The sequence below is a fragment of the Lactuca virosa genome, chromosome 5 (genome assembly GCF_052849685.1).
Source record: "Lactuca virosa cultivar CGN04683 chromosome 5, Lactuca_virosa_CGN04683_v6, whole genome shotgun sequence".
In the NCBI taxonomy this organism is placed as follows: Eukaryota; Viridiplantae; Streptophyta; class Magnoliopsida; order Asterales; family Asteraceae; genus Lactuca; species Lactuca virosa.
This window is the reverse complement of record NC_136430.1, coordinates 113,679,359-113,704,845: the sequence shown is the minus strand read 5'-3', so window position 1 is coordinate 113,704,845 and position 25,487 is coordinate 113,679,359.

Sequence of the window (25,487 nt, the reverse complement as noted above, 5' to 3'; positions counted from 1 at the left end):
CAACATGGTAGTTGCTTATGGTGTCCATGGATGACATACGAATCATTGGTCAACATGGTAGTTGCTTATGGTGTGATGGTATCACCCATGGATGACAGATGGGTCATTGGTCAACATGGTAGTTGCTTATGGTGTCCATACATGACATACGGGTCAATGGTCAACATGGTAGTTGCTTATGGTGTGATGGTACCACCCATAGATGACATATGGGTCATTGGTCAACATGGTATTTGGTGTCCATGGATGATATACGGGTCATTGGTCAACATGGTAGTTGCTTATGCTGTGATGGTATCACCCATGGATGAAATATGGGTCATTGGTAAACATGGTATTTGCTTATGGTGTCCATGGATGACATATGGGTCATTGGTCAACATGGTAGTTGCCTATGGTGTGATGTTATCACCCATGGATGACATATGGGTCATTGGTTAACATGGTATTTGCTTATGGTGTCCATGGATGACATACGGGTCATTGGTCAACATGGTAGTTGCTTATGGTGTGATGGTATCACCCATGGATCACATATGGATCATTGGTCAACATGGTAGTTGCTTATGGTTTCCATGGATGACATACAGGTCATTGGTCAACATGGTAGTTGTTTATGGTGTGATGGTATCACCCATGGATGACATATGGGTCATTGGTCAACACGGTAGTTTCTTATGGTGTCCATGGATGACATACGGGTCATTGGTCAACATGGTAGTTGCTTATAGTGTGATGGTATCACCCATGGATGACATATGGGTCATTGGTCAACATGGTATTTGCTTATGGGGTCAATGGATGAAATACATGTTATTGGTCAACATGGTGGTTGCTTATGGTGTGATGGTATCACCCATGGATGACATAAGGGTCATTGGTCAACATGGTAGTTGATTATGGTGTCCATGGATTACATATGGGTCATTGGTCAACATGGTAGTTGCTTATGGTGTGATTGTATCACCCATGGATGACATATGGGTCATTTGTCAACATGGTAATTGCTTATGGTGTCCATGGATGAAATACGGGTCATTGGTCAACATGATAGTTGCTTATGGTGTGATGGTATCACCCATGGATGACATATGGGTCATTGGTCAACATGGTATTTGCTTATAGGGTCCATGGGTGACATACGGGTCATTGGTCAACATGGTAGTTGCTTATGGTGTGATGGTATCACCCATGGATGATATATGTGTCATTGGTCAACATGGTCGTTGCTTATAGTGTCCATGGATGACATACGGGTGATTGGTCAACATGGTTGTTGTTTATGGTGTGATGGTATCACCCGTGGATGACATATCGGTCATTGGTCAACATGGTACTTGCTGATGGTGTCCATGGATGACATACGATTGATTGGTCAACATGGTAGTTGCTTATGGTGTGATGGTATCACCCATGGATGACATATGGGTCATTGGTTAACATGGTAGTTGCTTATGGTGTCCATGGATTACATACGGGTCATTGGTCAACATGGTAGTTGCTTATGGTGTGATGGTATCACCCATGGATGACATATGGGTCATTGGGCAACATGGTATTTGCTTGTGGTGTCCATGGATGACATACGAGTCATTGGTCAACATGGTAGTTGCTTATGGTGTCCATGGATGACATACGGGTCATTGGTTAACATGGTAGTTGCTTATGGTGTGATGGCATCACCCATGGATGACATTCGGATCCTTGGTCAGCATGGTAGTTGCTTATGGTGTCCATGGATGTCATACGAGTCATTGGTCAACATGGTAGTTGCTTATGGTGTCCATGGATGACATACGGGTCATTGGTCAACATGGTAGTTGCTTATAGTGTCCATGGATTACATATGGGTCATTGGTCAACATGGTGGTTGCTTATGGTGTGCATGGATGACATAGCAGTCATTGGTCAACATGGTACTTGCTTATGGTGTCCATGGATGACATACGGGTCATTGGTCAACATGGTAGTTGCTTATGGTGTCCATGGATGACATATGGGTCATTGGTCAACATGGTAGTTGCTTATGGTGTGATGGTATCACCCATGGATGACATATGGGTCATTTGTCAACATGGTAGTTGCTTATGGTGTCCATGGATGACATACGGGTCATTGGTCAACATGGTAGTTGCTTATGGTGTGATGGTATAACCCATGGATGACATATGGGTCATTGGTCAACATGGTATTTGCTTATGGTCTCCATGGATGACATACGGGTCATTAGTCAACATGGTAGTTGCTTATGGTGTGATGGTATCACCCATGGATGACATATGGGTCATTGGTCAACATGGTAGTTGCTTATGGTGTCCATGGATAACATACGGGTCATTGGTCAACATGGTAGTTGCTTATGGTGTCCTTGGATGACATACGGGTCATTGGTGAACATGGTAGTTGCTTATGGTGTGATGGTATCATCCATTCTTGCTACCAATGGATATGGACTCGGTAGCATTTTCCCTGGCAAGTCCCATTCTCGCTACCAGAAATAAAACCCATAGAAAATGTGGTAGCAACATTGCAATGGAACGACATTCCATAGCACCATCCATGGCATATTAACAACGAAAATACGTTCCATAGCGACCTTCCCTAGGAAAATCGCGTTTTTCTTGTAGTGTAAACACATCACTAAATCTATTATATACATCATTCTCGAAGGTAGATTAATCAGTATTATGACATGAAATCACTGATAAATCTTGTTTATAGGTTGATAATAACGATAATGAACTTAAACATAAGTTACACATGAAGCAGAGTAAGTGCAGCTTAACTTATAGAAATTTTAGCAAAAACTGGGAAAGTCGCAGGCAGAATCTCTACCTGAACACTTCTTTTTGTCGGACCTCTAGATACTTTGGGCCTCACTAAAAAGCTCAGAAGCCCGTAAAAGGTTGGACTCAAGGGTGGGAAAGCATTTGAGATAGAAATGAATGATTTCGTTTGGAGAGAATGAGGATTTCGGCATCTATTTATAGGAACTCTTTTTGCAATGAGAGCCTCGCTAAGATGCTCAGAAGCCCTAAGGTTTGTTTTTGCAATGATCTTTGGAACTATTTTGGGTTATGTTACTATCGTTGGTGGCAGTGTCCATAAGTGTTTTCTAATCATTCATAGAGTTAGCGATAACAATTAAATTTATGCCTTGAAATTAAATTTGTTAGGTGCTTGTTATGACATCCGTCAAAATTCTAGTCAGTTCTAGATATGAATAAACATAGTTACACGTATAGGCACGACAAATGCTAGATTTGTTAGCTCGAGGCCAAGTCATAACCTACTAGAAACTTGGAAAGAGTAGAATCAAAGTATAGTGTACTTAGATTTCACATTGATATGGGAATTCTACAACTACTTTAACTGTAACGACTATCCATATTCAGGCCATTCATTAACTCGTGCATCTTTGTACATTCATGTATACACATCATGCACTTGACCAAGAAGTAGAAATCAGGTCAGAGTCTCATAGGAACGTAAGTCAAAGTTGAAATTAGGACTAGTATACTTGATTCTTCAATTTCACTTGAATCACAAAACCACTACATAGAATATCAATAATCTTATTTCAATCGAACTATGTAACTTCCTATATATATATATATATATATATATATATATATATATGTATATATATATATATATGTGTGTGTGTGTATGTGTGTGTGTGTGTGTCGGTGTGTTTGTGTGTGTGACATCCCCAAATTCAAGGTCATTTTAACAATTCTATTTATACTTATTCAAAAATCAGAGTATTCATTTTACAGAAATATGTTGCGGAATTTGTTTCCTGAAAAACATGATAAATATATTATCAAAGCATTTCCGAAGAAATGTATTTTATTTATATTAAAAGTTTGGGATGTCATCGTTAATACAGAAACATAAGCATAAACAGACCTTACATTCATTTACATTAGTGATTTACATCTCCTTTAATCTCTCAACGTAATGTAGCTTCGTATCGAAACCTATGATACTAATAAACTGACGGGGTCAGGTTGCGAAACCTGGTGAGTACATAGGGTTTTCAACCCACAATAATAAAGTTATTATGTTTCATCATCAAATAATTAACCCAATTACCCATCCCCATTATCTTCTTTATTTCTTAAGGATCTACCCTAAGAATCATCTATCATTCACTAATTCATTCCTAAGGATTGTCCTAAGGAATAGGCACGAAATCCATCATTGCCAATGTTATCTATTAGGCACAACTGCCAATGTTATCTATTAGGCACAACTGCCAATATTATCATTTAGGCGCAGCTGCCAGGTTGTTCATCTATAGGGCACTAAGTCCATAGCTACCAATATTCATCTATATCAGCTTTCATCCCTCATCATTCATCTATCCATCTTTACCCAATATTTTTATAGGTATAAAATACATATATAGTTTACATCAAATAAAACATGTATATTCGATTCATCCAGCATAAATATCATGAACACAGATAATATGCACACATAGCATGTATTTTATATGAAATACTTTGTATCTATGTGTAAGATGAAAGTAACTATGCACTCACTTGTTAAAGTGATGATTCCAAACTCGGACAGCGCGTCGCTTCTAACAATTCTGTTTTACTTCGACTAAACCTAGTATCATTCCCACTAGATTTTAGTCTAATATTTATTGCAACTATTTACGAGCGATGTTTTTTTATAACTTTTAAACAGTACTTTTCAACCATTATGTACACACATGGGCCAGACATGAAACATCGGAGGGCAAGACCATTTTGGCATTATAACATTTCTGAAATCTAACAACCCTATACGGCCCTTCAAACCAGATTCCCCTTACCACGAGTAGTTAAAAGACATTATAATAACACTTTTTATATTATATTTTATAATATATATATATATATATATATATATATATATATATATATATATATATATATATATTGTTTATAAGATCATAATAACAAATATAAACTTAAGCATAAGCTATACTTAGAGTAGGGTAAGCATATCTCAGTTACCGGGGGTTTGGCTAGGAACCGGGCTCTGCGGGAGCAGAACTTCCGAGCCGAAAAGCTCTTCTTCTCGGAGCCTTCTGGCGCTTCGGGACTCCCTTCTTAGCACTTCGGAAGTACTAAGGCTTGGGAGAGGTTTAGAGAGAAGTTAGAGAGAGAGAGAAGGGTTGAGGTGTGAAGAAAATAGGAGAACCTTGCATGCCATTTGTAGGCTGGAAATTTGCTCAACTCGGCGAGTTCTAGGCCTTTAACTTGTCGTGTTGGTGTGCCACATGTCACCATCTGGTGGCAAGGCGTGGGGAGGAAGCAATGATCAGGATTGTCCCACGTGTCACTCACAGATTACCCCAAAAAATAATTATCTTCTAAAATCCGTAAATTTCGCGTATAAGCTCCGATTTTAACGTTCTTTATATCCACGCGTAGGTATTGACAAGATCAACAACTCTTCGTTTGACTTCATCAGCTAATTCTCAACTGATTTTAAATTTAACAGTATGATAAGATTACACTGTTTAATGATCGTGTAAAATTCATAACTTCCACATACGACTTCGTTTTTTACAGTCTTTTTGTCGTTGAGCTCCTATTAATGAGATCTTCAATTCTCATTTAGTTTGTGTCGGCTAAAAATCGATCGATCTAAAATTCGAATTTCGGGCTATGCATTGCTATGCTAAATTTTAGAAAAGTCATAACTTCTCATACGAAGTCAGATTTGGACGTTCTTTTTTTGCACGTTCTTGGTTTAACATCTACTACGACTTTGATTTAGATTGCTAAGGCTAAAAAGTAATTTATCAAAAATTCACTTTTTATGTTACGCGGTGTCGTGTCGGTTTAGCCGTAAAACTTCGACGAGTCATAATTTCTTCGTTATAACTCGGATTCCAGCGTTCATAATATGTACAAAACCCTTGTGACATATACTATAACTTAGTTAAGATTATTTTTTCTAAATAATTTTCTATCAAAAATACATTTTTGACGCTTATTGTCTCTAAATTAACTAGCCCGAATCTGCAGGCGTTAGAATTATCTCCCCCTTAGGAGGATTACGTCCCGGAAGCATCAACGAGACAGGGCCTGTATAATGACTCCATACGTTATCTTTTCATCCTAGGTAATAACTGTAACTCCTATCTTCCTTCGAATGAGTATATAATTCTTGGACTTCTTGACTATAGGCGGTGCTTAATCTTGCACCTGCTCTCTATCTCGTGTTGCACGTATAGGCACGACAAATGCTAGATTTGTTAGCTCGAGTCCAAGTCATAACCTACTAGAATCATGGAAAGAGTAGAATAAAAGTATAGTGTACTTAGATTTCACATTGATATAGGAATTCTACAACTACTTTAACCGTAACGACTATCCAAATTCGGGCTATTCATTGACTCGAGCATCTTTGTACATTCAAGTATACACATCATGCACTTGACCTAGAAGTAGAAATTAGGTCAGAGTCTCATAGGAACTTAAGTCAAAGTTGAAATTAGGACTAGTATACTTGATTCTTCAATTTCACTTGAATCTAAAAAGTACTACATAGAATATCAATAATCTTATTTCAATCGAACTATGTAACTTGCTATATATATATATATATATATATATATATACATATATATATATATATATATATATATATATATATATATATATATATATATGTATATATTTATATATGTGTGGGTGTGACATCCCAAAATTCAAGGTCATTTTAACAATTCTATTTATACTTATTCAAAAATCAGAGTATTCATTTTACAGAAATATGTTGAGCAATTTGTTTCCAGAAAAACATGATAAATATATTATCAAAGCATTTCCGAAGAAATGTATTTTGTTTATATTAAAACTTTGGGATGTCATCGTAAATACAGAAACATAAGCATAAACAGACCTTACATTCATTCACACTAGTGATTTACATCTCCTTTAATCTCTCAGTGTAATGTAGCTTCGTATCGAAACCTATGATACAAATAAACTGAGTGGGTCAGGTTGGGAAACCTGTTGAGTACATAGGGTATTCAACCCACAATAATAAAGTGATTATGTTTCATCATCAAATAATAAACCTAATTACCCATCCCCATTATCTTCTTTATTTCTTAAGGATCTACCCTAAGAATCATCTATCATTCACTAATTCATTCCTAAGGATTGTCCTAAGGAATAGGCACGAAGTCCATCGTTGCCAATGTCATCTAATAGGCACAACTGCCAATATTATCATTTAGGCGCAGCTGCCAGGTTGTTCATCTATAGGGCACTAAGTCCATTGCTGCCAATGTTCATCGATATCAGCTTTCATCCCTCATCATTCATCTACCCATCTTTACCAAATATTTTTATAGGTATAAAATACATATATGGTTTACATCAAATAAAACATGTATATTCGATTCATCCAGCATAGATATCATGAACACAAATAATATGCACACATAGCATGTATTTTATATGAAATAATTTGTATCTATGTGTAAGATGAAAGTAACTATGCACTTACTTGTTAAAGTGATGATTCCAAACTCGGATAGCGCTTCGCTTCTAACAATTTTGTTTTCCCTCGACTAAACCTAGTATCATTACCACTAGATTTTAGTCTAATGTTTATTGAAACTATTTACGAGCGACGTTGTTTTATAAGTTTTAAACAATAATTTTCAACCATTATGTACAGACAGGGGCCAGACATGAAACATCGGAGGGCAAGACCAGTTTGGCATTATAACACTTCTGAAATCTAACAACCCTATGCGGCCCTTCAAACCAGATTCCCCTTACCACGAGTAGTTAAAAGACATTATAATAACACTTTTTATATTATATTTTATAATATATACATATATATATATATATATATATATATATATATTGTTTATTAGTTCATAATAACAAATATAAACTTAAACATAAGCTATACTTAGAGTAGGGTAAGCATATCTCAGTTACCGGGGGTTTGGCTAGGAACCGGGCTCTATGGGAGCAGAACTTCCGAGCCGAAAAGCGCTTCTTCTCGGAGCCTTCTGGCGCTTCTGGACTCGCTTCTTAGCACTTGGGAAGTACTAAGGCTTGGGAGAGGTTTAGAGAGAAGTTAGAGAGAGAGAGAGAGAAAGAGAGAAGGGTTGAGGTGTGAAGAAAATAGGAGAACCTTGCTTGCCATTTATAGGCTGGAAATTGGCTCAACTCAGAGAGTTCTGGGCCTTTAACTTGTCGTGTTGGTGTGCCACATGTCACCATCTGGTGGCAAGGCGTGGGGAGGAAGCAATCGTCAGGATTGTGCAACGTGTCACTCGCAGATTACCCCAAAAAATAATTATCTTCTAAAATCCGTAACTTTCGCGTATAAGCTCCTTTTTTAACGTTCTTTATATCCACGCGTAGGTATTGACAAGATCAACAACTCTTCGTTTGACTCCATCAGCTAGTTCTCAACTGATTTTGAAATTTAACAGTATGAGAAGATTACACTGTTTAATGATCGTGTAAAATTCATAACTTCTACGTACGACTCCGTTTTCGACAGTCTTTTTATCGTTGAGCTCCTATTAATGAGATCTTAAATTCTCATTTAGTTTGTGTCGGCTAAAAATCGATCGATCTAAAATTTGAATTTCGGGCTATGCACTGCTATGCTAAATTTTAGAAAAGTCATAACTTCCTCATACGAAATCAGATTTGGACGTTCTTTTTTTGCACGTTCTTGGTTTAACATCTACTACGACTTTGGTTTAGATAGCTAAGGCTAAAAAGTAATTTATACAAAATTCACTTTTTACGTTACGCGGTGTCGTGTCGGTTTAGCGGTAAAACTTCGACGAGTCATAACTTCTTCGTTATAACTTGGATTCCAGCGTTCATAATGTGACATCCCCATTTTCACGGCCAGAAAAGACCGATTTCGTTTATGCTTTATAAAAATCAGAGTACTTCTTTTAATAAAACTCTTGCGGAATTTGTTCCCTGAAAAACATGATAAATACGTTATCAAAGCATTTCCGAAGAAATGTATTTTTATTCATTTTAAAACATTTGGGATGTCATCGTTAATACATAAACATAAGCATAAACAGAACTTACATTCATTATCACTAGTGATCTATATCTCCTTAATCTCTCAGTGTAATGTGACTTCATATCAACACCTGTGATATAAATAAACTGAGTGGGTCAGGTTGGGAAACCTGGTGAGTACATAGGCTTTTCAACCCACAATAATATAATTATTATGTTTAATCATCAAACAGTTAACCCAATTACCCATCCCCATTATCTTCTTTACTCTTAAGGGTCTACCCTAAGAATCAGCTATTTCTCATTCATTCATTCCTAAGGATTATCCTAAGGAATAGGTACGAAGTCCATCGTTGTCAATGACACGGCTGCTAGTTCTATCACTTAGGCGCAACTGCCATAATTGTGATATTCTATATGAGGCGCAGCTGCCAGTATTGTCCTTCGAGCACAGCTGCTAGGGTTATCTCGTTTATTGACAGTATCGTTTTCGAGAGTCCACTCGCAATACATGTCAATGGGTTTTTTTAGAGTACACCGGTGAACACATCGTTCATAACACCTACAGGTTGTGAGCCTGCCAGTGTTCCACTAGACTGTCTAGAATAGTCCGCGGTTGTCATCCATACTCTGCTAGATGACAGGGCCATCATTTGGGAAAGGCTTCTCACATCGTCCACCTCTCACACTCACCTCGTGGTCTATAACACCTCTCAACTCATCATCCAACTCATATTCCGTCTATTACATCTACCCATGTTTTACCCAACATATTCTCGTAGATATATATATACAGTTTAAATCATTTAAAACATGTATAAAATCGTTCATCCAGCATAGATAGCAAATATACAGATAATATACACACATAGCACATAATTTATATAAAATACTTCATATCTATGTGTAAGATGAAAGTAACTATGCACTCACCTGAAAAGGTGGTGATTCTGCCTTCGAACAGCGCTTCGTTATCTCAAAACAATTATCCCTCGATAAAACCTAGTATCAATATCACTAGGGTTTAGTCTAACGTTAACTGCGACTAATTAATAGTCTAGCTATTATTACTATTATATAAGCGTTAAACGATACATATATAACCCATAATAATAGCTCAAGTACTTATTATAAGGTCCTAATAACATTACTATATTAATACATAAGCTATACTAAAGATAGGTTAGGCGTAGCTCACTTACAGCGGGTTTTTCTCAAAACCGGGCTTCGCTGGAGCAGCGTTTCCAAGCCGAAAGGCTCTTTTCTCGGGACTCCGGGAGCCTCGGGGCTTCCTTCGGATGCTAGGGGTTTTACCTAGACTTTAGGGGGGCTTAGGGAGCTTAGAGAGAGAGTGTAGAGAGAGAAAGAGAAGTTGGAAGGTGTGAGAAATGAGGGTGCCCCGGCTCCCTTTTTATAGGATGGAAATGCCAAAAACTCGTCGAGTTGGCCTCCAACTCGTCGAGTTCCAGGCCAGGTGTCACCATCTGGTGGCTAGCCTTGGGGAGGAAGCAATGGCCAGGATTGCGCCACGTCACCCGATTTCGCACAGCAGCCTCCCGACTTAGAAAAATCATAACTCTCGCATACGAGCTCCGTTTTTGACGTTATTTTTTTCCACACGTAGGTAAAAAGAAGATCTACAACTTTCATTTAGACTCCGTCGGCTAATTCTCGACCAATCTTAAATTTAATAGTAGGAGGAGATTAGACTGTTAAATGACCACGAAGAATTCGTAACTCCTTCATACGGACTCCGTTTTCGACTGTCTTTTTACCGTTGAGTTCCTATTAATGAGATATTCAACTCTCATTAAGGTTTCGTAAGCCAAAAACCGCTCGAACTAAAATTCGAGTTTCGGGTCGTGCACTGCTATGCCAAATCTTAGAAAAATCATAACTTCCTCATACGAAGTCAGATCTGGGCGTTCTTTTTTTGTATGTTTTCGGTTTAACATATACTACAACTTTTGTATAGATCACTAAGGCTAAAAAGTCGCTCTATCGTAAAATTCACTATTTACGCTTCCCGGTGCCGTGCCGATTTTGCCGTAAAACTTTGACGGGTCATAACTTCTTCGTTATAACTCGGATTTCGGCGTTCTTTATATGTACGGAAACCTTGAGACATATTCTACAACTTGGTTAAGATTATTTATTCTAAATAATCTTTTGTCGAAGAGTCATTTTCGACCCCTATTATCTCTAAATTGACTAGCCCGGATCTACGGGCATTACAATAACTCCCCCTTAGGATGATTACGTCCCGGAATCATCAACGAAACAGGGCTCACATGGTGACTCCATATGTTTTCTCTTCATCCTAAGTCATAACTTTGATGTTTCTTCGAACGAGTATCTAACTCTTAGACTCCTTGACTACAGGCGGTGCTCGATCTTGCATCCGCTCTTTATCTTATGTTAGACTTCCAATCATGATCTTCATGTCACGATCTCCATCTTTATTGGAGACTCCTTATTTAACAAACTTGAGATAAGTTTCTTCCTTCGATTATCATAATAGACTGATAGGTCATGACCTCTCATCGTATGTTGCAATGCTTAGACTCAGGTCTTTTAGAGTCAAATTACGGAACAGACTATACCTTCCTTCATGTTCTTATCACATCTTAAAAGGTAGCATTTCTAGCTACAAACAACTGTCGTGATACCTGTACTGATCGCTTTGATTATCTTTCATTTCAATCTTCCGGCTTAAGTCAGATGCTACATCGAACTTGGTTCTCTGAACCTCGTAACATACTCATCATAGTCGGACTCGATTTCATATGAACACTAGGGTCGGAATAACAATCATCTTCTTAGTCATTACCAAAACAATGGTAATGACATACCTGAACAAAACAGAATCAACTACTAGCTTCTCGGTAACCTTGTGACTTTCCCTGATCAAAGTGTGAGTCATGTGCTTCCGGTAGTATATGCATCTACTACCTTTCACACCTACTCATACTAGTCCCAAGTATTGTCTCGCAGTCCCCAAGTCACCATACAAGAAAATCACATAACAGTTTAACACACCAGATAACAAAACGAAGGCTTTATTATTTCTTGAAACTATTACATAGGTGTTCGAGTTCACCCTATACTATGCTTCTAATAGGCTACACCACATAGTACTATGACTACTTCGTGACTTGCTCCTCGGATATCTGTCCTCACTCCTGATTCCTTGTATTGTTAGATGCTTCGTTAAGGATGCTTCTTGGCTTCGGAGGTGCATCCGCTCTTGCTGCTTCATTTTTCTTCGGGCAGTCCCTAGATAAATGCCCTTCTTTGTTACATCCGTAGCACACCCTCTTTTTGGATGTGCACTTGTTGGCGTAATGCCCTTTCTTTCCACATTTGTAGCAAGTCACTTCCTCGTCGTATCTCTCATAGTGCTTCAGCGGTACTTTTGGCATTGTAGCCCTTATCGGACAATCCTGCTTGAAGTGTCCCTTTCCACTACACTTAAGGCAAACTTCCTCCTTGGTTGAGCACTTGGGGGCATAGTGACCAGTATTCCCGCATTTGAAGCAGGTCACTTCCTTATGGCATCCCCCGTTGTGTTTCCTTCCATACTTGTTACACCATTTTGCTTTACCTCTTCCTCCTCCAGACTGTGAGAACATGTTGTTCCTGTTGGACCTTGCAGTTCCCTCAAATTTCCTCTTTTTGCCAACCTCTACCCAGATGGCTGCGTCAACAGTAGGTGTCTGGCGTACTGGCACAGTAAGTTCGTCCTTACTTTGTTGAAGTAATCGTCTTGTCTCTTCCATCTGACGATCCAACATCATCTGCACCATTACTTGTACCCCTGCCATCGTGATCGTCTTGGGTGCAGCTGCTACATCTGGCACACGCTCAATCACTTGTGGTTCGGTCTGCGGGTTACCGCTTCCAAATGTGCTTCGAGTGCTCATCATGTCAATCTATACACCAAGTCGGATGTTTGGCGTGCAGTGACGAGAATTAAGATAGAGAAGATTTTATTTACGATCGACGTGTAAATCTCCTTATTACTCCGAAAAGTTACATACCAGTTCTAATACCGTAATTAAACATTTAGAAGTCTGAACACGTAAAGTTTCCAGACCCGCTTGGCAATAGACCATAGATTCGATCATACATTTAGCATCATAAAGCATCATAAATCATTTAGCACATATAAGCATGTTAGGCATTTTCCCTAAATTAGCTAGTGCTTGTGTCTATTCAGGTGTATTACCAATATTTTATTAGACACACTCCTCACAATCATCGCTTAGCATTCTAAGTTTAAGTCTAGAAATCCTACAAATTCCTAGTTCGCTTAAACTAATGCTCTGATACCAACTGTGACATCCCCATTTTCACGGCCAGAAAAGACCGATTTTGTTTATGCTTTATAAAAATCAGAGTACTTCTTTTAATAAAAATCTTGCGGAATTTGTTCCCAGAAAAACATGATAAATACGTTATCAAAGCATTTCCGAAGAAATGTATTTTTATTCATTTTAAAACATTTGGGATGTCATCGTTAATACAGAAACATAAGCATAAACAGAACTTACATTCATTATCACTAGTGATCTATATCTCCTTAATCTCTCAGTGTAATGTGACTTCATATCAACACCTGTGATATAAATAAACTGAGTGGGTCAGGTTGGGAAACCTGGTGAGTACATAGGGTTTTCAACCCACAATAATATAATTATTATGTTTAATCATCAAACAGTTAACCCAATTACCCATCCCCATTATCTTCTTTACTCTTAAGGGTCTACCCTAAGAATCAGCTATTTATCATTCATTCATTCCTAAGGAATAGGTACGAAGTCCATCATTGTCAATGACACAGCTGTCAAGCACAGCTGCTAGTTCTATCACTTAGGCGCAACTGCCATAATTGTGATATTCTATATGAGGCGCAGCTGCCAGTATTGTGCTTCGAGCACAGCTTCTAGGGTTATCTCGTTTATTGACAGTATCGTTTTCGAGAGTCCACTCGCAATATATGTCAATGGGTTTTTTTAGAGTACACCGGTGAACACGTTGTTCACAACACCTACAGGTTGCGAGTCTTCCAGTGTTCCACTAGACTGTCTAGAATAGTCCGTGGTTGTCATCCATAGTCTGCTAGATGACAGGGCCATCATTTGGGAAAGGCTTCTCACATCGTCCACCTCTCACACTCACCTTGTGGTCTATAACACCTCTCAACTCATCATCCAACTCATATTCCATCTATTACATCTACCCATGTTTTACCCAACATATTCTCGTAGATATATATATATATATATATATATATATATATATATATATATATATATATATAAGTTTAAATCATTTAAAACATGTATAAAATCGTTCATCCAGCATAGATAGCAAGTATACAGATAATATGCACACATAGCACGTAATTTATGTAAAATACTTCATCTCTATGTCTAAGATGAAAGTAACTATGCACTCACCTGAAAAGGTGGTGATTCTGCCTTCGAACAGCGCTTCGTTATCTCAAAACAATTATCCCTCGATAAAACCTAGTATCAATATCACTAGGGTTTAGTCTAACATTAACCGCGACTAATTAATAGTCTAGCTATTATTACTATTATATAAGCGTTAAACGATACTTATATAACCCATAATAATAGCCCAAGTACTTATTATAAGGTCCTAATAACATTACTATATTAAAACATAAGCTATACTAAAGATAGGTTAGGCGTAGCTCACTTACAGCGGGTTTTTCTCAAAACCGGGCTTCGCTGGAGCAGCGTTTCCGAGCCGAAAGGCTCTTTTCTCGGGACTCCGGGAGCCTCAGGGCTTCCTTCGGATGCTAGGGGGTTTACCTAGACTTTAGGGGGGCTTAGGGAGCTTAGAGAGAGAGTGTATAGAGAGAGAAAGAGAAGTTGGAAGGTGTGAGAAATGAGGGTGCCCCGGCTCCCTTTTTATAGGCTGGAAATGCCAAAAACTCGTCGAGTTGGCCTCCAACTCGTCGAGTTCCAGGCCAGGTGTCACATCTGGTGGCTAGCCTTGGGGAGGAAGCAATGACCAGGATTGCGCCACGTCACCCGATTTCGCACAACAGCCTCCCGACTTAGAAAAATCATAACTCTCGCATACGAGCTCCGTTTTGGACGTTCTTTTTTTCCACGCGTAGGTAAAAACAAGATCTACAACTTTCATTTACACTCCGTCGGCTAATTCTCGACCGATCTTAAATTTAACAGTAGGAGGAGATTAGATTGTTAAATGACCACGAAGAATTCGTAACTCCTTCATACGGACTCTGTTTTCGTCTGTCTTTTTACCGTTGAGTTCCTATTAATGAGATCTTCAACTCTCATTAAGGTTGCGTAAGCCAAAAACCGCTCGAACTAAAATTCGAGTTTCGGGCCGTGCACTGCTATGCCAAATCTTAGAAAATTATAACTTCCTCATACGAAGTCAGATTTGGGCGTTCTTTTTTTGTAAGTTCTCGGTTTAACATATACTACAACTTTTGTTTAGATCACTAAGGCTAAAAAGTCGCTCTATCGTAAATTCACTATTTACGCTTCCCGGTGCCGTGCCGGTTTTGCCGTAAAACTTTGACGAGTCATAACTTATTCGTTATAACTCGGATTTCGGCGTTCTTTATATGTACGGAAACCTTGAGACATATTCTACAACTTGGTTAAGATTATTTATTCTAAATAATCTTTTGTCGAAAATTCGTTCTCGACCCCTATTATCTCTAAATTGACTAGCCCGGATCTACAGGCGTTACACATAATATGTACGGAACCCTTGTGACATATACTATAACTTAGTTAAGATTATTTTTCTAAATAATTTTCTATCGAAAAGACATTTTTGAAGCTTATTGTCTCTAAATTAACTAGCCCGAATCTGCGGGCGTTACAATTATCTCCCCCTTAGGAGGATTACGTCCCGGAATCATCAACGAGACAGGGTCTGTATAATGACTCCATACGTTATCTTTTCATCCTAGGTAATAACTGTAACTCCTATCTTCCTTTGAATGAGTATATAATTCTTCGACTTCTTGACTGTAGGCGGTGCTTAATCTTGCACCTGCTCTCTATCTCGCGTTGCACGTATAGGCACGACAAATGCTAGATTTGTTAGCTCGAGTCCAAGTCATAACCTACTAGAATCATGGAAAGAGTAGAATCAAAGTATAGTGTACTTAGATTTCACATTGATATGGGAATTCTACAACTTCTTTAACCGTAACGACTATCCAAATTCGGGCTATTCATTAACTCGAGCATCTTTTTACATTCATGTATACACATCATGCACTTGACCTAGAAGTAGAAATTAGGTCAGAGTCTCATAGGAACTTAAGTCAAAGTTGAAATTAGGACTAGTATACTTGATTCTTCAATTTCACTTGAATCTCAAAACTACTACATAGAATATCAATAATCTTACTTCAATCGAACTATGCAACTTGCTATATATATATATATATATATATATATATATATATATATATATATATATATGTGTGTGTGTGTGTGTGTGTGTGTGACATCCCCAAATTCTATTTATACTTATTCAAAAATCAGAGTATTCATTTTACAGAAATATGTTGCGGAATTTGTTTCCAGAAAAACATGATAAATATATTATCAAAGCATTTCCGAAGAAATGTATTTTGTTTATATTAAAACTTTGGGATGTCATCGTAAATACAGAAACATAAGCATAAACAGACCTTACATTCATTCACACTAGTGATTTACATCTCCTTTAATCTCTCAGTGTAATGTAGCTTCGTATCGAAACCTATGATACTAATAAACTGAGTGGGTCAGGTTGGGAAACCTGGTGAGTACATAGGGTTTTCAACCCACAATAATAAAGTTATTATGTTTCATCATCAAATAATTAACCCAATTACCCATCCCCATTATCTTCTTTATTTCTTAAGGATCTACCCTAAGAATCATCTATCATTCACTAATTCATTCCTAAGGATTTTCCTAAGGAATAGGCACGAAGTCCATCGTTGTCAATGTTATCTAATAGGCACAACTTCCAATATTATCATTTAGGCGCAGCTGCCAGGTTGTTCATCTATAGGGCACTAAGTCCATAGCTGCCAATATTCATCTATATCAGCTTTCATCCCTCATCATTCATCTGCCCATCTTTACCCAATATTTTTATAGGTATAAAATACATATATGGTTTACATCAAATAAAACATGTATATTCGATTCATCCAGCATAGATATCATGAACACAGATTATATGCACACATAGCATGTATTTTATATGAAATACTTTGTATCTATGTGTAAGATGAAAGTAACTATGCACTCACTTGTTAAAGTGATCATTCCAAACTCGGATAGCGCTTCGCATCTAAGAATTTTGTTTTCCTTCGACTAAACCTACTATCATTACCACTAGATTTTAGTCTAATATTTATTGCAACTGTTTACGAGCGATGTTGTTTTTTAAGTTTTAAACAATAATTTTCAACCATTATGTATAAACAGGGGCCAGACATGAAACATCGAAGGGCAAGACCATTTTGGCATTATAACACTTCTGAAATCTAACAACCCTATGCGGCTCTTCAAACCAGATTCCCCTTACCACGAGTAGTTAAAACACATTATAATAACACTTTATATATTATATTTGATAATATATATATATATATATATATATATATATATATATATATATATATTCTTTATAAGTTCATAATAACAAATATAAACTTAAACATAAGTTATACTTAGAGTAGGGTAAGCATATCTCAGTTATCGGGGGTTTGGCTATATATATATATATATATATATATATATATATATATATATATATATATATATATATATATATATATATATATATATTCTTTATAAGTTCATAATAACAAATATACACTTAAACATAAGCTATACTTAGAGTAGGGTAAGCATATCTCAGTTACCGGGGGTTTGGCTAGGAACCGGGCTCTGCGCGAGCAGAACTTCCGAGCCGAAAAGCGCTTCTTCTCGGAGCCTTCTGGCACTTCTACACTCGCTTCTTAGCACTTGGGAAGTACTAAGGCTTGGGAGAGGTTTAGACAGAAGTTAGAGAGAGAGAGAAGGGTTGAGGTGTGAAGAAAATAGGAGAACCTTGCTTGCCATTTATAGGCTGGAAATTGGCTCAACTCGGAGAGTTCTGGGCCTTTAACTTCTCGTGTTGGTGTGCCACATGTCACCATCTGGTGCCAAGGCGTGGGGAGGAAGCAATCGTCAGGATTGTGCAACGTGTCACTCGCAGATTACCCCAAAAATAATTATCTTCTAAAATCCGTAACTTTCGCGTATAAGCTCCTTTTTTAACGTTATTTATATCCACGCGTAGGTATTGACAAGATCAATAACTCTTCGTTTGACTCCATCAGCTAATTCTCAACTGATTTTAAATTTAACAGTATGAGAAGATTACATTGTTTAATGATCATGTAAAATTCATAACTTCTACATACGACTCCGTTTTCAACAGTCTTTTTATCGTTAAGCTCCTATTAATGAGATCTTCAGTTCTCATTTAGTTTGTGTCGTCTAAAAATCCATCGATCTAAAATTCAAATTACGGGCTATGCACTGCTATGCTAAATTTTATAAAAGTCGTAACTTCCTCATACGAAGTCAGATTTGGAAGTTCTTTTTTTGCACGTTCTTGGTTTAACATCTACTACGACTTTGGTTTAGATTGCTAAGGCTAAAAAGTAATTTACCAAAAATTCACTTTTTACGTTATGCGGTGTCGCGTCGGTTTAGCCTTAAAACTTCGACGAGTCATAATTTCTTCGTTATAACTCGGATTTCAGCGTTCATAATATGTACGAAACCCTTGTGACATATACTATAACTTAGTTAAGATTATTTTTTCTAAATAATTTTCTATCAACGAGACAGGGCCTGTATAATGACTCCATACGTTATCTTTTCATCCTAGGTAATAACTGTAACTCCTATCTTCCTTCGAATTAGTATATAATTCTTGGACTTCTTGACTGTAGGTGGTGTTTAATCTTGCAGCTGCTCTCTATCTCGCGTTGCACGTATAGGCACGACAAATGCTAGATTTGTTAGCTCGATGCCAAGTCATAACCTACTAGAAACATGGAAAGAGTAGAATCAAAGTATAGTGTACTTAGATTTCACATTGATATGGAAATTATACAACTACTTTAACTGTAACGACTATCCAAATTCGGGCCATTCATTGACTCGAGCATCTTTCTACATTCATGTATACACATCATGCACTTAACCTAGAAGTAGAAATTAGGTCAGAGTCTCATAGGAACTTAAGTCAAAGTTGAAATTAGTATTAGTATACTTGATTCTTCAATTTCACTTGAATCTCAAAACTACTACATAGAATATCAATAATCTTATTTCAATCGAACTATGTAACTTGCTATATTTATATATATATATATATATATATATATATATATATATATATATATATATATATATCTGTGTGTGTGTGTGTGTGACATCCCCAAATTCAAGGTCATTTTAATAATTTTATTTATACTTATTCAAAAATAAGAGTATTCATTTTACAGAAATATGTTGCTGAATTTGTTTCCAGAAAACATGATAAATATATTATCAAAGCATTTCCGAAGAAATTTATTTTTTTTATATTAAAACTTTGGGATGTCATCGTTAATACAGAAACATAAGCATAAACGGATCTTACATTCATTTACACTAGTGATTTACATCTCCTTTAATCTCTCAATGTAATGTAGCTTCGAATCGAAACCTATGATACTAATAAACTGAGTGGTTCAGGTTGGGAAACCTGGTGAGTACATAGGGTTTTCAACCCACAATAATAAAGTTATTATGTTTCATCATAAAATAATTAACCCAATTACCCATCCCCATTATCTTCTTTATTTCTTAAGGATCTACCCTAAGAATCATCTATTATTCACTAATTCATTCCTGAGGATTGTCCTAAGGAATAGGCACGAAGTCGATCGTTGCCAATGTTATCTGTTAGGCACAACTGCCAATATTATCATTTAGGCGCAACTGCCAGGTTGTTCATCTATAGGGCACTAAGTCCATAGCTGCCAATATTCATCTATATCAGCTTTCATCCCTCATCATTCATCTACCCATCTTTACCCAATATTTTTATAAGTATAAAATCCATATATAGTTTACATCAAATAAAACATGTATACTCGATTCATGCAGCATAGATACCATGAACACAGATAATATGCACACATAGCATGTATTTTATATGAAATACTTTGTATCTATGTGTAAGATGAAAGTAACTATGCACTCACTTGTTAAAGTGATGATTCCAAACTCGGACAGCGCTTCGCTTCTAACAATTTTGTCTAGTATCATTACCACTAGATTTTAGTCTAATATTTATTGCAACTATTTACGATCGATGTTTTTTATAACGTTTAAACAATACTTTTCAACCATTATGTACAGACAGGGGCCAGACATGAAACATCGGAGGGCAACACCATTTTGGCATTATAACACTTCTGAAATCTAACAACCCTATGTGGCCCTTCAAACCAGATTCCCCTTACCACGAGTAGTTAAAAGACATTATAATAACACTTTTTATATTATATTTTATAATATATATATATATATATATATATATATATATATATATATATATATATATATATATATATATATATATATATATATATAGTTTATAAGTTCATAATAACAAATATAAACTTAAACATAAGCTATACTTAGAGTAGGGTAAGCATATCTCAGTTACCGAGGGTTTGGCTAGGAACCGGGCTCTACGGAGCCTTCTGGCGCTTCGGGACTCGCTTCTTAGTACTTGGGAAGTAATAAGGCTTGGGAGAGGTTTAGAAAGAAGTTAGAGAGAGAGAGAGAAGGGTTGAGGTGTGAAGAAAATAGGAGAACCTTGCATGCCATTTATAGGCTGGAAATTGGCTTAACTCGGCGACTTCTGGGCCTTTAACTTCTTGTTTTGGTGTGCCACATGTCACCATCTGGTGGCAACGCATGGGGAGGAAGCAATGGTCAGGATTGTGCCACGTGTCACTCGCAGATTACCCCAAAAAATAATTATCTTCTAAAATCTGTAACTTTCGCGTATAAGCTCCGTTTTTAACGTTCTTTATATCCACGCATAGGTATTGAAAAGATTAACAACTCTTCGTTTGACTCCATCAGCTTGTTCTCAAATGATTTTAAATTTAACAGTATGAGAAGATTACACTGTTTAATGATCGTGTAAAATTCATAACTTCTACATACGACTCCGTTTTCGACAGTCTTTTTATCGTTGAGCTCCTATTAATGAGATCTTAAATTCTCATTTAGTTTGTATCGGCTAAAAATCGATCGATCTAAAATTCGAATTTCGGGCTATGCACTCCTATGCTAAATTTTAGAAAAGGCATAACTTCCTCATACGAAGTCAGATTTCGACGTTCTTTTTTTGCACGTTCTTGGTTTAACATCTACTACGACTTTGGTTTAGATTGCTAAGGCTAAAAAGTAATTTATCAAAAATTCACTTTTTACGTTACGCGGTGTCGTGCCGGTTTAGCCGTAAAACTTCGACGAGTCATAACTTCTTCGTTATAACTCTGATTCCAGCGTTCATAATATGTACGGAACCCTTGTGACATATACTATAACTTAGTTAAGATTATTTTTTCTAAATAATTTTCTATCGAAAAGACATTTTTGACGCTTATTGTCTCTAAATTAACTAGCCCGAATCTGCGGGCGTTACAATTATCTCCCCCTTAGGAAGATTACGTCCCGGAATCATCAACGAGACAAGGCCTGTATAATGACTCCATACGTTATCTTTTCATCCTAGGTAATAACTGTAACTCCTAAATTCCTTTGAATGAGTATATAATTCTTGGACTTCTTGACTGTAGGCGGTGCTTAACCTTGCACCTGCTCTCTATCTCGCGTTGGACTTTCAATTGTAACCTTAGAGTTACAAAATCAATCCTTATTGGAGAATCCTACTTCTTCTTAAACAGACTTAACTTAAGAGAAGTTCTTTACTTCGATTATCATGACAGACCGATGGATCATGTTCTAATGCCCTCTCGTTGTATGATGCAATGCTTAGACTCAGGTCTTTTAGAGTCAAATTCTAGGATGGAATATACCTTCCTTCATGTTCTAATGTGATATAATCACATTCTAGCATGTAGCACTTCTGGCTATAAGCTTCTTTACTTTAACGGTGATCGCGATACTTCTATTGACCGCTTCGATTATCTTTCACTTCAATCGTCTGACTTAAGTTGGATGTTACATCAATATTGGTTCTGTGAACCATGCAACATACTTATCTTATTCGGAATCGATTTGATATTACCATTAGGGTCGGAACAACAATCATCTTTTTAGTCATTACCGAAACGATGGTAACGACATACTTGAACAAAACATAACTAATTACTAGTTCCTTGGTAACCTTGTGAATTTCCCTAATCCAAGTGAGAGCCCTATGCTTCCGGTAGTATAGGCCTCTACTACCCTTCACACCTACTCATACTCGTCCCAACTATTGTCTCACAGTTTTCCAAGTCACCATAAAGAATTTCTCGTATTCATTTAACACATCAGATAACATAACAAAGGTTTATATTATTTTTCAAAACGATTACATAGGTATTCAAGTTCACCCTATACTATTCCTCTTATAATAAACTACACCATATGATACCATCTATATGGCTACTTTATTGATCCTTATTCCCAATCCCTTGTGTCCTCGCCTGCTTCATTAAGGATCATATGGAATGCTCTTGCCTTTGGCTTCGGTGGTGCGTTTGGCTTTGTAGCTCCTTCCCTCTTTAGGCAGTCTTGCTTGAAGTGCCCTTCTTCATTACATCCGTAACACACCCTTTTGTTGAATGTACACACATTGGTGTAATGCCTAGACTTTCCACACTTGAAACATGTCACCTCCTCGCCACATTTTCCAAATTGTTTCTTCTTGCACTTATTGCACCATCTTTCTTTACCTCCTCCATACTTCGAGAATTTTCTCTTCTTGTTGGACCTTATAGATCCTTCAAACTTCATGTTCTCGCCAACCTCAACTCTCTCAAGACCCTTTTATCTTATTTGGGTCTCAACATTCTTAGTTGCCCAGATGGCGGCTTTCAAAGTGGTTGATTGCTTGACCATTGGACCAAAGTCCGCTGGCAATCCATTAGCAAACTTGTTGACCTTGGAGAGTTCAGTCGAAATAGGTAACGAACAAGCTTCATCTTCTCTGTAAAACTTGTAGCATACTCAGTGACACTCATTCTTCCCTTCTTTAGGTTTTAAAATTTGTTGTTGATCTCCAGAAGATCCTGCTTAGAGTAGTACTTCATTTTCATTTGCACCAAAAAGTCTTTCCGAGACATATTGCTAGCTTCTCCCTTAGTCATGGTATCAGCAAGTAGCTTCCACCGGCTCAGTACTCCTGACTTTAAAAGTGTAACCGCGAGGGCGGTCTTCTGTTTGTTGTTGTAGTCGCAACTTTCAAACATTATCTCCATCTCATAGATCCAATCCATGACTTCTACCGGCATTGGGCTTCCAGAAATACTCGGTGGTTTGGATGCCATGAAATCCTTGTACTTGCACCCACGTCCATCATTTCCTCCATTGGGGTGGTTTCTTCTACCCATTCGTGGCTCAGCTTGACTGACATTCTGACTATAGTTTTATTCATCTGATAGTTTAGGTTGTACGATGGGTACAGTAGGTTCATCCCTATTAAGCAACATTTGCCTCATCTCCTCCCTTTGTTCCACCATAATAGCGTGAATCATTGCTTAGAATCTTGTCATCGTGATTGGCTCGGGTGTAGCTGCTGCCTCTGGTGCACGCTCAATCACAGGCAGCTGATTAGCATTAGCATTTCCTTTAGCATTTCCGAATCCGCTTCGAGTTCTCACCATGTCGATCTGTACACCAAATCACAAATTCAGTGTGCAGTGACAAGAATTTAGATAGGGAAAACTATATTTATGATTGACGTATAAATTTCTTATCACTCTGAAAAGTTGCATGCCACATCTAATAGCGTAATTACACGTTTAGAAATCTGAACAAATAAAATTTCCAGATCCGGTTAGCAACTGACCATAGATCCATTCAAATAATGTCATCATAAAGCATCACAAATCAATTAGAACATAAAAGCATTTTAGGTATCTTCCCTAATTAAGCTAGTGCTTGTGTCTATTCAAGTGTACTTCCTAAAATATATTAGACACACTCCTCACGATCATCGCTTAGCATTCTAAGTTTAAATCTATAAATAAATCCTTATTCCAAGTTCGTTTAAACTAATGGTGTGATACCAACTGTGACATCCATGTTAATACACAAAGTGACCCTCTTAAACTTGACGATCCACAACCACTTCTCCTACCGCAATCAATTCTTTCAACCGCAATCTCTTTTGTTACCGCAAGTACATTCTGAAGATATCTGCGCAGCTACCGCATCCACAATGAAGATTTTAGTTACATTATCTGACTTGTTTTATATGCATTACTTTATCCAGTGAACCTTGCATGGTCACGTTAACTCAGAAGTTTATTACTTGTTTATTTCCAATGTAACTTTTTGAGTCTCTATAAATAGAGACTTCATCTTCATGTAATTTACACCTTCGAATACCTTTTTAACATCTCTGAATACACATCTCTTCATCTCTTATCTTCTATCTATTACCTCCCGATTATCAATCTAAAAGATCTTTCTGAAGTTACTCTCCAAATATTAAGATCGTGTTCTTATCTCATCTAGTCTTCGAGACTCCTTTCACTTCAAATTGATCTCATATACTAACTTGTGTTTCAATGCAAACCTTGTTAAAAATCAGTTTAGTGTTTACTTGATATATAAGTTGTTGTCATTTATATTTCCTTTGCTTTTCGCACTTTACATTTCCGCAACTAACTATCTAACAAATCTAACTTCTTATTATTGTTGAGCTTTTATGATCCTTTGAGATTAAAATATTCTGCAACCTTATCTTGTACTAACGTTTATTTAAGTGTTTCTCAAAAGTTTTTCTCTCAACAATTGGTATCAGAGCCTGAGTGGTTATTTTTTAAACAAAACTCTGATTTTGAAAAGCCTTCTATACCACTGAAGCTCATCTTTCTCAAAAAAAAAAAACAAACAAAAAACAAAGGAAATATGGCACAAGCTTTATCACTAAACGTTTCCAACAGTGTTGGAGGTTCGAACAGCGCTCCAATACTTGTGGAAAATGAATATCATCACTTTTCACAAATAATAGAGAGGTATCTTAAAAGACTTGGAAGAGATGTATCGAGATCCGTGGAAGAAGGACCTCATGTACCTGTTCTTACTCCGGTTCAAGCTGACGATGCTCAATTTCGACTAGGTGGTGGTCAAG